This window comes from Peromyscus californicus, unplaced genomic scaffold (genome assembly GCF_007827085.1).
Source record: "Peromyscus californicus insignis strain IS unplaced genomic scaffold, ASM782708v3 Scaffold_4__1_contigs__length_199733344, whole genome shotgun sequence".
Classification (NCBI taxonomy): domain Eukaryota; kingdom Metazoa; phylum Chordata; class Mammalia; order Rodentia; family Cricetidae; genus Peromyscus; species Peromyscus californicus.
Genome location: NW_026294562.1, coordinates 126,362,893 through 126,377,998, shown reverse-complemented (window position 1 = coordinate 126,377,998; position 15,106 = coordinate 126,362,893). Strand labels below are relative to the sequence as shown.

The 15,106-nt window shown below is 42.8% G+C and overlaps 1 protein-coding gene across 8 annotated transcripts in view; it reads left to right on the top strand.

The window, feature by feature from the left end:
- The first annotated feature begins 5,505 nt into the window (after positions 1 to 5,505).
- Positions 5,506 to 15,106, top strand: part of Akap13 (A-kinase anchoring protein 13) — a 301,501-nt gene continuing 291,900 nt past the window's right edge. For all 8 annotated transcript variants that reach the window (XM_052761654.1, XM_052761652.1, XM_052761653.1 and 5 more), the window contains exon 1: positions 5,506 to 5,673. The gene's annotated coding sequence lies outside the window, so the exon portion shown is untranslated. The remainder of the gene's footprint in view (positions 5,674 to 15,106) is intronic.

Here is a 15,106-nt window from a genome sequence, read left to right as displayed (position 1 = left end):
CTAAAGAATATATCTTCTTTTCAGGAGCTCATGGAGCTTTCTCCAAAATTGATGGCATACTAGGATACATTGTAAGTAAGTCTCAACAAATGTAAAAAAAAAATTGAAATAACACCCTGTATTCTGTTTGAACACCATGGATTAAATTGGATATCAACAACAGCAGAAATTATATGAAGTCATGGAAACTGAACAACTCATTACAGAATGAAAAATGGATTAAGACAGAAGTCAACTGGAAACTAAAATCTTTCTAAATTGAATGAAAATGAAAACACAACATAGCCAATCCTATGGGACACAATGAAGGCAGTTCTAAGAGGCAAGTTCACAGCACCAAGTGCCTACTTGAAAAAAGTTTGAGAGTTTTCGTATTTGTAACTTAATAGCACATCTGCACTCTCTAGAATAAGAAAAGTTAATAACAAACAAAAAATGTTGTGGAATATTATTTTAAGATGTGTTACTTTTGTTTATGTTGTATTTGTTTAACTCTATGAAGCTGTGATACTGTGCCTGTCTAAAACACCTGATGGTCTAATAAAGAGCTGAATGACCAATAGCAAGGCAGGAGAAAGGATAGGCAAGGCTGGCAGGCAGAGAGAATAAATAGAAGGAGAAACCTGGGAGAGAAAGAAGAAGGAGCAAGAGAAGAAGGAGGAGGACACCAGGGGCCAGCCACCCAGCCACCCAGCCACTCAGCCACCCAGCCACCCAGCCACTCAGTCACCCAGCCACTCAGCCACCCAGCCACCCAGCCACCCAGCCTCCCAGCCACCCAGCCAGCCATGGAGTAAGAGTGACAGTGAGATTACAGGAGTAGGACAAGGAAGAAGCCCAGAGGCAAAAGGTAGATGGGATAATTTAAGTTAAAAAAAGCTGGCTAGCAACATGCCAAGCTAAGGCTGGGCTTTTATAATTAAGAATAAGCCTCTGTGTGTGATTTATTTGGGAGCTGGGTGGTGGGCCCTCCAAAAGAGCAAAAACCACAACAAAAAAATACAAAGACTCAATGAAGAAACAAAGAATTGGTTTCCGAAGCTTGAAGAAAATAGTAAGATTGACAAAACCTTAGTTAAATCAATTAAAAAGACAAAGAGAGAAGATCTCGGGATAACTCCAACCAAGAAAGTGAAAGACTTGTATAATAAACACTTTAAGGTGTTGAAGGAAGAAATTGAAGAGGACATCAGAAGATGGAACTATCTTCCATGCTCATGGATCAGTAGGATTAATATTGTGAAAACGGCTATCCTACTAATAGCAATTCTTAATAAAAAAAAGAGTAAGTTCAAGATTGCTGTATATATTCTGAGTTTTTTTGGTGTGTGTGTTTCCATATGAAGTTGGAGATTTTTATTTTCGATTTCTGTGAAGAATTGCATTAGATTTTGATAGAGATTGTGTTGACTATACAGTACACACTGGAGAAAAGACAGCATCTTCAACAAACGGTGCTAGTCAAATTGGACGGCTACATGTAGAAGAATGAAAATAGACCCCTGTCTATCAATCTGCAGGAAACTCCAAATGGATCAAGGACCTCAATGTAAGATCCAGTATCCCGAATTTGACAGAAGAGAAAGTGGAGAAACAGTCCTAAACTTATTGTCACAGAGGAAGACTTTCTGTACAGGACACTGGTAAATAAATGTGACCTCATGAAGCTGAAAAACTTCTATATGGTAAAGGACACCATCATTTGGGCAAAGCAGCAGCCTATAGAATGGGAAAAGATTTTTACCAATTAGACATCTGATGGAGGATTAGTATCTAAAATATATAAAGAAAAAACTGGACATCAAGAAAACAAATAATCCAATTCAAAAGTGGGGTACATAACTAAGCAGAGAGCTCTCAAAAAATGAAACACAAATGTCTGAGAAAGACATGTTCAACACCCTTAGCCATCAGGGAAATGCAAATTAAAAGTACTTTGAGATTTCATTTTATACCAGTCAGAATGGCCAAGATCAATAAAATAAAGCACCTGCTGTCAGTGTGCAGGGAAAGGGTAACACTTATTTATTGTGGGTAGAGTGCAAACTTGTCTAGCCACTATGGAAATCAGTGTGGTGGTTTCCCAGGAAGCTAGAAATCAATCTACCTCAAGATCCAGCTAAACCATTCTTGGATATATACCCAAAGGATTCTACATCCTATTACAGAAATACTTGCTCATTCATGTTCATTGCTGATGTATTCATGCAGAAACTGGAAATAGCTTGGATGTTCACCAACTGATGCATAATGAAAATGTGATACATTTACACAATGGAATATTATTCAGCTATTAAAAATCATAACATTCTCAGGTAAATGGATAGAGCTAGAAAAAAAATCATCTCAAGTGAGGTAACAGAGATCCCAAAAGATGAATATTATGTTTTCTTTCATATTAGACGTTAGCTTTTAAGCTTTCAATACGTGTCCTATAATCCAAACAACCACAGAGGTTAGATACCAAGTACAGGACTAGGGGAAGGAGAGGCTCTCCCAAGGAAGAAGAGATAGAATACCTTGTTATGGAGAGACAAAGAGGTAGCTAGGAGGATTAAATTGGGAGGGGATGAGAGAGAAGGGTAAAGGAGGGACTATGGGAAGGGACAACTAATATTAAAGGACTTCTGGAAAACCAGGGTGGAGACCTACCACTGTAGAAGCTTCCTGAAATATACACATATGTGAAAGGAATCTAAATAGAGTTACCAAATAATAGGGGAGACAACTAGAGATCTTATGCCATGAAGTAACACCTCCAGTGCCAGGAATGGGTGATATCTTGTTGAGCTCTTGGCCAAAGGGGCCCCATGGAACCCCCCACACATCACAAGCTATTTTCAGTGCTACTGATTACTCTCCATAACCTGACAGTAAGGCTCTATTGCTGAAGATAACATTTACTTCTATCATCAAACATGGAAGAGCTTAGCTAGTGTCTAATTAGAAGCTTTACCTTTACTGATTAGCTGTCATGGTACTAAGATACTCTCCATGATACCATAAGAGAAAGGTAATCATCAATATTACCCAGCTATAAAAACCATAAGAGAAAGGTAATCATCAATATTACCCAGCTATAAAACCTATGACTGACGAGTGACCTGCCTGTATGACATACTAGTTTAATAGTGGCACAAATGTTATAGGAGCAGCCAACCGCTTTGTGATTCCACGAGATGGAACTCATATCTACACTGCTAAAATGGCTAAGAGCCTCAAACTGTTATGTAATGGGCCTAGGGGAAACCTACTATTATTATTCTGATAAAGGAACACAGCAATAAAATGACCCCTAGTGACATCTGGCTATACTCATAGATCATTGCCTTGCCCAACCCACATCAGAGAAGCTTCTTGTAGTAGATGGGAGTTAACACAGAGATCTGCAAGTGCACAATGTGAAGAAAGTGACAGACATTGGAACATTCAGTCCTAAATAGGATGTTTTGATCGAACTCCTCCCCACAAGGCTTAGGGAGGTATGAGGAAGAGGAGGCAGAAACATTGTAAGAGTCAGAGGTGATGGATGACTCCAAGGAAACAGTGACTTCCAGGCACAATAGGACTGATGTACATATGAACTCATGCAGACTGGCAGCACACAAGATTTTCACGGGTTCAAGCCAAAAGTAGTTCCAGCACTGAGGGGGTGTATGGTCATGGGCTCCTATTTTGCTTTGTTTTGGCTTTTTTTTTTTTTGGGTGGTGGTGGTGGTGGATCTTATTTGTGTTTTGATGGTTTGATTTCCATTTTTGTGTTTCTTACTTTTTACTTTTTTTTTTTTTTTTTGGTTTTTCGAGACAGGGTTTCTCTGTGTAGCTTTGCGCCCTTCCTGGAACTCACTTTGTAGACCAGGCTGGCCTCGAACTCACAGAGATCTGCCTGGCTCTGCCTCCCGAGTGCTGGAATTAAAGGCATGTGCCACCACCGCCCGGTTTGTTTTGTTTTTTGAAAGAGAAAAAAGAACATAAAGTTGGGTGGATAGGGAGGTGGGGAGGATATAGGAGGAATTGGGGGAGAGGGAAATATGATACAAATATATTGTATGAAGATTTTTTTCAATTAAAAAAGTTTTTAAAAAGGAGAGCACCATTTAATAAGAGAAATGCCTGGTACAATCATCGAGCACTCATAATACCCTCTGTTAGATATATGGGTGATAGTAGTGAGCTTGACTGAATTAAAATTTCCCAAATGGCAGTGATTTTCATTTTTGCAGGTCCATGTCTTGTACCAGTATTTTTTTTTAAACTGACTAGATTAGATTTAGATTAATCTTTCCATATAATTCTTTGAAAATTTCATACAGTCACATAATATATTTTGGTCATATTCACCTACCCTATCTCTCTTAATTTCTTATTTTATTTTTAATTATAATTCGCTGTGTTCAATCTGTGCTGCCCATATATATATGCACGGGTGTAGAGCCACCCACTGCCGCACAGTTGACCAAAGAGGGTCCAATCCTTAAAGGAAACTGACTCTCCCTTCCCTAGCAGCAGTCAACTGTCAATAGCTCCTCATAAGCCCTGCCCTCCAAAGTGACATTCATCTTAGGGCTGCGTGATGTTTTCATATTCCTAAGTTTTTATCACTTAGATCAAAATACAGAGCCAATACTTCAGAGACTCTGTCCTGTTCCTTCTCAGTCAATACCCTTCTCCCCCTGGAAACCACTGTTCTTATTTCAATAATATAAATTATTTTGAGCTGCACAGAAAACCTCACGTTTCTTGCTTAATATTTGTACCCTCCCTCGCGGCCTTTTTCCAACTTTCTATTGACCTAAGAAATAACATCTTTCAAAATGGCTTGGCATGATAGGCGTGTTTTCCCTTAATAACACACTACACTATGTTACTATTAGAGAGAAGTTTCTTCTTGTACCAATTAATATACTCTCTTGGTCACCGTTGTCCATACTTTGTTTTTCCGAAGCCACTTTCTGAAGCCCATGGCAACTCAAAGGCAATGGTTTTGTGGTGATGGAGTAGCTCAAAGTTACAAGACACACTGCGATAATCTTCATCCGGCCAAGGGGCCGTTCACCCATCCAACGCACTTGTTGAGTACCTAGCGTCGCTCCACCTTGGGCACTAAGAAGACCTCATTTCTTGGTTGGAAGCGAAACATAAGAGCACGTTTTGTCAATGTGTAGTGAGTGCTCCGACTTAGGTAAGCACCAGGCGCACGGAGGATGGGCGGCTTCCGGAGATGGGGCGGATAGGAGAAGGTGGGTGGGCATTTCCCCAGCAGCTGTTGCCAGCCACCCGACTTTGATCACTTTGCCGCCTGGCAGCAGTGGCGGTCAAACCTCATCGTTCCTTAGCAACCGGAGCCAACAGCCAGAAAGTCTTGCTATTGGGCTCACACAGGGTGATGGGCAGCCGAGTGGTCTAATAGTAATTTTTAGGCTTGGCCGGTGGCCCCGCCTACTCCCAGTCGGCAGGCCGCGCATGCGCGGGTGGGCAGGGCTGTGTGCAGGGCGGTCGCGGAGCCGGAGCAGCCGCTGCTAAGTGTTTGGGCTCGGTCGACACCGCGGTGCTTGCTCCTCGCCCCAGCCGCCGCCGCCGCCGCCGAGGGAGCGGCCGCCTATTGTCCTTCTCCGCCGCCAAGGCGCGGAGCTGCTCCGGCTCGGCCCGCGGGGGAGCCCGGGGAGCCGCACGGTGAGAGCGCAACTTAGTTGCGGGAGTTGAGGGAAGTTTTTTGGGCGTCTTGAGGAGGGGGCGCGCGCGCAGCCGCCCCTCCCCCTCGGCTGCCCTCGGCCGCGCGCGCGAAGCTGCGGGAGTCGGGGGCGCGCGGGCTCGACGCGGGTGGCGGACCCTCCTCCCGTAGCATCCGCGGCCCGGGGGTGGGTGGCGCGGCCGCCGATCCCAGCCTCCTCGATCCGCGTTCTCCGGCTGCCCGCTTCAGTGGCTCCTGCTGGGGCTTTCCTCTTGAGGGACGGCTGCTCGGTGGGGCGCGGCGCCCCGACAGTCTGTGGCCACGGGAACGAGCTCCCCGGGGCAGTCGAGCAGGGTAAACACTGCGCGCCCCGGCCGCCTTCGGGGGCTTCTTGGGCGCTTTCTCCCGGAGGGGCGCGGCCGACGCTCCGGGAACCGTGCATTCGGCTCCGCAGCCACCGAGCCCTGGTGCAGCCAGCCGCTCGCCGCTTTTGCTAACTAGGACTCGCGAGACGCATGAAACTGTCGATGGGGGAGAAAACCCTCAGTTTTCTTCTCGTTGAGAAAGTGTATGCCCCCATTCCCACCCCATCTTACAGCCGAAAGATTGGGTCCCATTAAGTTGCTAGACGCTACTGTGATTCAGGAATTCACAATGAAAATGGGATTGAGCAACAGTTTAGTATTCGGTCTTTGCTTTTCCACTCCATAATGAAGTTATTTTTGAGAGTTCATTGCCAAATTGATGTGCCTTTTTGGGTTACCTCCCCCAGCCCCTTATTCCCTTTTATTTCCTGAAGGCGCTTATTCATTTTTTTTTTTAAACCTTTGGATTGTCCGGGTCAGGAGAAGCGCTCCAGTTCTTGAAAGGTCATTGTCTCTAAAGGAGTTCCCATGAGTTGAGATGAATCTGAGATAAATCAGTGTCACTTTCGTACACCTGCATTTCTTGGGGTTTTACAAACTGCTTTAAGCACTTGCCTTCTTAAGTTTTGAGTGGATTCATTCCACTGCATTTCGTTGACTGAACTATGATGATAATTCTGTTTTAGTTCCCAAGTGGAACCAACTTAAGTATCCTATCATTCATATTGAAACACAATGACCATGCCATTTCATGTTAATTTCAGTTGTATCTCTTTGGCATCTGTTAAAAAGTTTCTTTGAAAAATACTGCAAATGGTATTTTTGCTTTGTTTTCTATGTGAAGAAGGTGGAGAAGTGTTGCTTGGGTTTTCTGGTTTGTTTGGCTTTTCTTTACTTGAAATCCAGCGTTGTTTACCTGATGAAACCAAGGGAAAATATCCTTAAGTCAAAGGAATCCAGGACTCAGAATCTTTGTGCTTAATTTTCCTTTCCTGGGTGGGTGTGGTGAAGGAGGTAGACAGGAGTTGGAAGTTATTAGGGAGTTACATAATACAAACATACTTGCCTACAAAATCGAGGGACCAGGACATCAGTTGCTTTCCTTTCCTAGATTGTGATAACGTGACAATTCATCCTTTTGTTTTAGGGTTTCTTAGAATTTAACTTGCTCCACTAAATGGAGACTGTGTGTAGTATAAATGGTCTTTCCTGGCCCTTTCCCTTCTTAAGGACTGTGATGGGCAGTATTTTGCTATGTACTACCTTTGCCAGACGAGTCGCTACACACGGTTGGCATTCAGTTTTCGTTTGATTTGGGTGAAGCGATTTTTACCAGCTACTGAAACTTTGCACAGGAGAGACTCATTAATTCTTGGGCCTTGTACAAAATGATAATTAGTTTGCACATCTGTGGTGAAGTTTAGGCGAATTTGCTAAGTCTTCTCTCTTTTTTTTTTTTGAGATCGGGTCTTGCTATGTAGCCCAGGCTGGTCTTGAACTCACAGAGATCCACCTGGCTCTGGAGTGCTGGAATTAAAGGCCTAGCTTTTCTCTCTCTCTTTTTGAGTCACCGCTTGCCTTGTAGTATAGGCTGACTTTGAACTTAAGGCTTCCCTGCCTCAGTTTCTTTAGGACTAGATAACTGGTTTGTATCACTTTCCCCCAGCTTTAAAAACTCTTCAGTTTGTTGATTTGTTCTTGAAGATAAGTGGGGTTTGGATGGTACACTGCGGACTTCCAAAAAAAGATTGCAGTTTAGAAATCCATCCCTCACACTCCCCCTTGTTGAGACTATGGAACTGCTGAACAAATTCATTCATAGCTCTTCCCGTTCTTTTATTGTGAAATTGGGAGGGAGCACAGTTTAGAAGAAATTCACTTTTTGGAGTTCTGTGAATTTGAGTTCGGAGCCTTACTTTTTCTTTGTCTCGTTTTGAAGCCTTGAGCATCTCCCTTAACCTTTGAGTTTGTTTCCTTGTAAGGGGTAGTAGTGACATTGCATGTTCTTAGGAATGCTGGAAACAGTATAAGGAACTTAGTACACTGTCCGATACTGTGTAGGTGGCTAAACTGATAATTTTGATACGCTTTACATGACTTTAAAAAGTATTTTTAAGATGTTTCTGGACAGATTATCAGTCCGTAAAGACACTTGCCACCCAACCTGATGGCAAGTGTCTTTACCGACCAGTTCAGCTTCCCAGAACCCCACATAGTAGAAGGAGAGAACCAACTCCTGAAAGTTGTCCTCTGACCTCCACATTCACACTGTGACACTTAACACCCACGCTAAACTCACAGATGAATATAAAATTTTAAAAGATGTCATTTGAACTGAAGGATGATAGAAACTATACTGTTTCATCACCTGTTAGCCGCCTTCTGCGTGGGACTCCAGGTGGCTTGGTAGGAAAGAATTCTGTACAGCTGTGTAGTTTGGGAAATGACAAGAGATGGATTGTTTTCAGTACTAGCCATAGTATATGTATCTTAGTCAGTGTTCGTTTGGCTGTGAAGAGACACCATGACTGTGACAACTCTTACAAAGGAAAGCATTTGATTGGGGCTGGCTTACAGTTTCAAAGGTTTAGATCATTGTCATCCTGGTGGGAAGCATGGCAGCATGTAGGTAGACATGATACTGGAGAAGTAGCTGAAAGTTTTACATCTGGATCCACAGGCAACAGGAAAAGAGGGACTCTGGGTCTGGCTTTGGCTTCTGAAACCTCAAAGCCTACCCCCAGTGACATACTTCCTCCAGCAAGGCTATACCTCCTAAAACTCTTCAAATAGTGTCACTCCCTGGTGACCAAACAGTCAAATCTACAAGCCTATGGGGGCCATTCTTATTTAAACCACCATATCATCTAAGTTACAGTCAGTTTAACGTCTCCTTTTTATGTTGGCCTTGAAAATAATATGTATGGCTTTATGATGTTTCTCAGGTTTGCTCAAGATAGAACTGGACCGGGTGTTAGCAGAATACACAATTCAGAGACTTAAGCATGCCACTCACTTGCCTTTCCAAATGCCACTATTTACAGAAGGAAGCAGTGATTAAAGTCAGTTGTACCAACTTAGTTTAGAATGTTTAAAGTACCAAATAGAGTAGATATGTTTTAGAACTGTTTACCTGATCAAACTTAAAGATTGTGGGTATAAATATCCCTGACCAAGTTTCCTGGGCAAGCTTGGCCTTCAGTGCTCCTCTTAAAGTTAACTCTTAAGTACACTCAACAGTCTTGAGCTATAGTTATTACTGACAGGGACGAACATCCATATGGAAGTGATTGTCATTGTGTTTTGTGTTCTGCCTAGCTTACTGTGTTGGGGGAGAGAGAAGGAAGCTGTTTGTAGGAAGAAGTTTATTCCATCATATGTCCTCAAGTTTCTAGTTTCTAGTCCATCTTTGTGTTGATCAGGTCATTGTAAGCAGATCAAACCCGTTTTTGTCAGGCTTTGCTGGGAGGTTGGACTGGCAGATCTGGTACTGAAATACTGTGATTGAGTTCTGTGTTGGGCACTGGGGTGCTTTTTTTGTTTTACCCCTTCAGAGCTGTACCTTGGGACGTTTTTATGATGTGGATGGTAAGGGAGAGAAAGGGGAAGGGTGTGAGGCGTTTACTCTTGATGCCATGATGCAGGCTTCTTGTAGGAATTTTTATTTTCTGATCATAAACCTGCTGTCGATCATAGAATTAGTGCCTGCCACCCCAAATAATGAATTATTCTTGAAAGGTTAGCAGTTAATTATGGTGGCACACTCCAGTCAATTGGTCTTTTAACTTCAAGTGTCAACACAGGGGAAAGCCTTTCCTAGAAGTTAAAGATGGAGTTTTGCAGAACCCCAACATGGTTCTCTCTTGTGATCTCTACTAAAAGCACACGGTGTGGAGCCGCATCCACACATCGCCCTTTTTCGGCTGTTTGGTCTTGAGCAAGCCGCTTTATCTTTCTCAGACTTAGTGGCTTTGCTTATTACTCCCACTTCCACCCCCCACTCTTATCCTGCCGGCTAAATGCTACTGCTGTGAGAAACACGTGCCAGAAAGCACCATACTGTGTGGTGGTGCAGTTTCATCCATCAGCTCCTGGTGTGGATAAAATGTAAATCCTAGCTCTGCAGGGGAAACTGGCCGGCCAGCTTTGCTGTGACTTCCCCCTGGAAAGCAGCTCAACTCTCCGAAGACATCTACCCTTCCTCTTGCTTGGGAAAGCTGGCCTGTTTTCATTTTCTGTTTGCTTCTTCTCACATTTTCTTTCACTGAATATTTATCAGGGAATATTTTTTCCAGCTAACTTTTGGTTCAGAGTGTTTGTTAGAGGCACATCACTGTGGACGCAGCAGCCGACCTTCAATGCCAGGGCTTGATGTCAGGTGAAACAAGGGTAACGTGAACAAACAGTGTCAGGATATTTAAAAGGGACTGCAAAGGAGGTCCGTGTAGCTGCTGATCTTTACTATCATTTTCATACTTAAAATTTAAAATGAGTTTGCTCCCTTTTCTTCTGTGCTAGATGCACTTTATTTTACCTACACTTGTTACTTAGTTCTCAACACCGCCCCCACCCCCCACCCCCGGGGTGGGGACCAGCAAAGAATTGTGAGAATGAAATTATTAACCAGTTTTCAGGATAAGAAAAAGTTCCTAAGGTAACTTGGCAGTGGCCATACTGTAGCTAGCTAGTAGACCTTTATGTGAAGTTGAGTTGACTCAGAGGTCAGGCTTTTCCATATCATTGACACTGTCATATGAACATTTCAAGTACATTTTAAAAACAAATCAAGTCTGTTCAGGTTGCAGAATGCAATAAAGCACACCCATTTTAAGAACATAAAGTTTAGTGAGTTTTGATACAGTATACTTGCCTGTAACTCAACAGGGTCAAAACAACATTTCTGCCATTTTCAGGATTGAGATGCCTGCCACCTTCTTGGCCAGGCTCTTTAATGCCCATTCCTGCCTGCTCTGCCATAGGCAACCCCTAGGGTGCTCGGCACTGTGGTGTTGTCCTCGCTGGCCTGCTGCCTGTTTTTGTAAATAAGGTTTTAGTGAGATGCAGCCACACCCGCATTGTCTGGCTGCTTTGGAGCTGTAGTTGCAGTTTAGAGTGGTTAACACAGACTTCTTTCTACACCAGTAGATTGTTTAGCCTTGGTTATACCTGACAAAATCCAGTTATTCACGTCTGATGTGAACAGTATTGTTTTTCAACATATATTTGATGTTCTATTAGCATTCATTTGAAAAAATATCGAGGGGCTGGGTAATGACTGAATGGGTAAAGTGCTTAATGCGTGGTGAGCTTGAGGGCCAGGCATGACTCCATGTGTCTGTAATCTGAGGGCTGGGAGGTGGAGACAGGAGGCTCCCTGAGGCTTCCTAGCCAGCTAGTCTAGCCAGTCCGTGAGTTCCATGTTCTCTGATTGACTATCTCAAAGACTAAGGTGGTGAGTGATAAGAGGAAGACAGCTGACACCCACCTGTACTCCGTAGGTACGCGCACCAGCACGAGAACCTGCAAATCGATGTATACACCACACACAGATGTGACACCAGCACGAGAACCTGCAAATAGATGTATACACCACACACAGATGTGACACCAGCACGAGAACCTGCAAATCGATGTATACACCACACACACACAGATGTGACACCAGCACGAGAACCTGCAAATCGATGTATACACCACACACACACACAGATGTGACACCAGCACGAGAACCTGCAAATCGATGTATACACCACACACACACAGATGTGACACCAGCACGAGAACCTGCAAATAGATGTATACACCACACACAGATGTGACACCAGCACGAGAACCTGCAAATAGATGTATACACCACACACACACAGATGTGACACCAGCACGAGAACCTGCAAATCGATGTATACACCACACACAGATGTGACACCAGCATGAGAACCTGCAAATAGATGTATACACCACACACAGATGTGACACCAGCACGAGAACCTGCAAATCGATGTATACACCACACACAGATGTGAGCCGGGGAAAAAAAATCAAGCTTCACTCACTACATTGCTACTCTGTCTCTTTGGTCTCCCATTTTTTTTCATTCTTTAAAAAAATATATCCTTTACATTTATTCAGATTCACCGACTTTAATGTATAATGTCTTACAGATTTTGACAAATGTGTATATTCATCTGACCCCTGCTTGAATTAGAATAATTCCTTTGTCCTTCCAGATTGGTCGGAATCCTTTTATAGCCATCTGTTTTTTTATTCCTAAATCTCAGAAACGATTAATCTGGTTTCGGTCTTCATGTGGTTTTTGTTTGTTTGTTTGTGTTGTTATTGATCCTTTTTAGGAATGTTTAGGGCTAGGGATGTAGGTCAGTTGGTGTATATCTAGTATGTACAAAAACCTAGGTTCAATCCCTAGTAACAGATAACCCTGACACTGAATATGGTGGTGAATGTCTCTTGGGGTGGGGTAGAGGTTGGAGGCAAGAAGATCATAAATTTGAAGTCATGTTTTTCTACATAAAGAGTTTAAGGCTAACCTGGACTACATGAATCTTGTTTCAAGCCAGTGTGTGTGCGAGGGTGGGGGGGAGGGTGTCTAATTATATAGAATGTAACTTTTCTTTGTATCCTTAATAATAATACTATCTTTTCATGTGATTATTTTCCATCCCTTGGTGATATATCTTTCCAAAACTGTCCACTCTAAAAAATGAGTTGATTGTATATATGTAGATGATTATTATTTGAAAGTATTATCTTCTAATATGTTCCTTATGTTTTTATACCTCCCTTCCCCCCACCTCCTAGGGTCTTGTATATAGCATGTTGGCCTGAAACTCTGTAGTTGAGGGTGGCTTTGAACTTCTGATCCTCCTGCTTCTACTTGATGAGTGTTGGGAATACAGGTGTGCACCACTACATTGGGTTTATGTGGTACTTGGGATTGATCCCAGGGTCTCCTGTATGTTACCAACTGTGCTGTATTGCTTCAATTTTTTAAAAGTTATTATTAAAGTGTGCTAAAGACCAAACCTTAGGCCAGGTGGTGGAGGTGCATGCCTTTAATTCCAGCGCTCGGGAGGCAGAGGCAGGTGGATCTCTGTGAGTTCAAGGCCAGCCTGGTCTACAGAGCGAGATCCAGGACAGGTACAAAAACTACACAGAGGAAACCCTGTCTCGAAAAACAAAAATAACAACAACCAAAAAAAAAAGACCAAACCTTAGACCAGAATCCATAGGTAAGCACCCTACTTAACATTGAGCTATATGCTGTTCCAGCGCTGTGGTTTTGATGTTTTGATTTTTAAAGCACTGGGATCCATCCTAGGGCCTTTTACGTGGTAGACAAGGGCTCTGCCATTGAGCTAACTATATAGCTCTAGTCAGCAGCTATTACAGTTTTTTTGATTGATATTGGATTGTATCTGTAAATACTTAAGGGATAACTGCCATCTTTGTGATATTGAGCCATGAATGTGGCACATCTGTTTATCTAGATCATTGGTTTATTATTAGTGGCGTACTTTTAAGCAGTTGAATCCTGCATGTTTTGTAAAGCTTTGGTTTATTTATCCACATGGTTTCCCAATATGTGGTTTCAGGATCCATGATTTCAGTTGCTAGTGTCAGTGAGCAGGGTGAGTATGGTACAGTAAGATATTCTGAGAGAGAAGAGACCAGGTGTGCTGGTTAGTTTTTTTATTTTATTTTATTTTATTTTCAACTTGACACAAGGTAGAAGAGGTGAAATCATCTTTGAAGTATTTCCTCAGGGTCAGCATGCAAAGCTGTGGTCCAGAGTGGCCAAGCTTGCTCTCAAACTTGGTAATATGCAAGAGTCTCCCAAGTAGGGCTGGTTTTAGCAGCATGTAAGCTGTAGTATTGAGAGACCCATGGTGGGTCTCTGCAGCTTGACACCATGCAGCAGAATCAGAGTCCCCGAAGAGGCCAGGAGAGGCTATAGGTGAAGATGCAGCCTCAATCCTGAATGAATACCCCCAAGGACAGTGACAGATGTGGAGCTGGCCTGAGCTTCAGAGACAAAGTGTGTTTCAGATGGCAGAGACAGAGAAGTAAGCTGCCTGAGCCTCTGGAGCCCAGATCAGGGTCCCATGTGTTAGACCCTGGGCCATTTTACGCTGTTGGAATTTAATTTTGCTTAAGCATGATTGTAAATATGCCCTGGTTCTTCCCTCTTGGAATAAGAAAGTATATAACTTACTTATTTTACAAGATCCCTCAGTTGAGAGCATTTTGAATTTTAAGAAGAAAAGAATGTGGGGTTTAAAACTTGTACTGTTTTATATTGTGAAATTAACGGAAACTTGAGACGAGCTTTTGGGTTGTTAGAATCTGAAGTATCTCAACATTAGCTTTGGTTTTTAGATGTCATCTTCTTTCCAGATGGCTGTGCTAAAGGTGGTGGACATTTGAGAGACTTTGTAAACTTGACATTTTCTATGTCCATGGGTTACTTAGAAAACTCAGAAAGGTTTGAGTGCTGCCTCTGGGTAAGCACATCTCCTTGTCTGGCCATTGAGTTTGTCTTGTCTGACTAAAGTAGGTGCCTTTTTGACCGTGAACTGTGGCATTGAATGGAAGTACTTTGTTACTTTTGACAAGCTGAAGGAGAATTTTTTTTTTTTAAACTGCCCTTTAGATTCCCTCAACAGAACAGCTAGATTTTGAACACAAAGGCGCTCTCCTATGCAAGAGACTTTGTCTTTGTCGAGTTACTTAGGAGAACGCCGTGGCAATTAGAGTTGAGAAACAGAGTGTAAATGTTTATTTGGTCACATGAGTGTAAATGTTTATTTGGTCACATGAAGCTTTAGAAAGGCCTGGCTCAGGTACTTTCTCTTTTTGAGGATTAAAGGTCAGTGGATAGGAGTGGCCAAAACTTTGGCCTGGGCCTTTCTTTCAAGATGGTTCTGCTTATGTGCTTGGAGCAAAGGTCAATCTGGAGAGACCTTTCAAAGACATTTCCCAGTGTTTTCTAAACAGATCGGTACAGGAAAGAAGGAACATGTATGTCTCTCATGTGTTCATTTACTTAATTCTT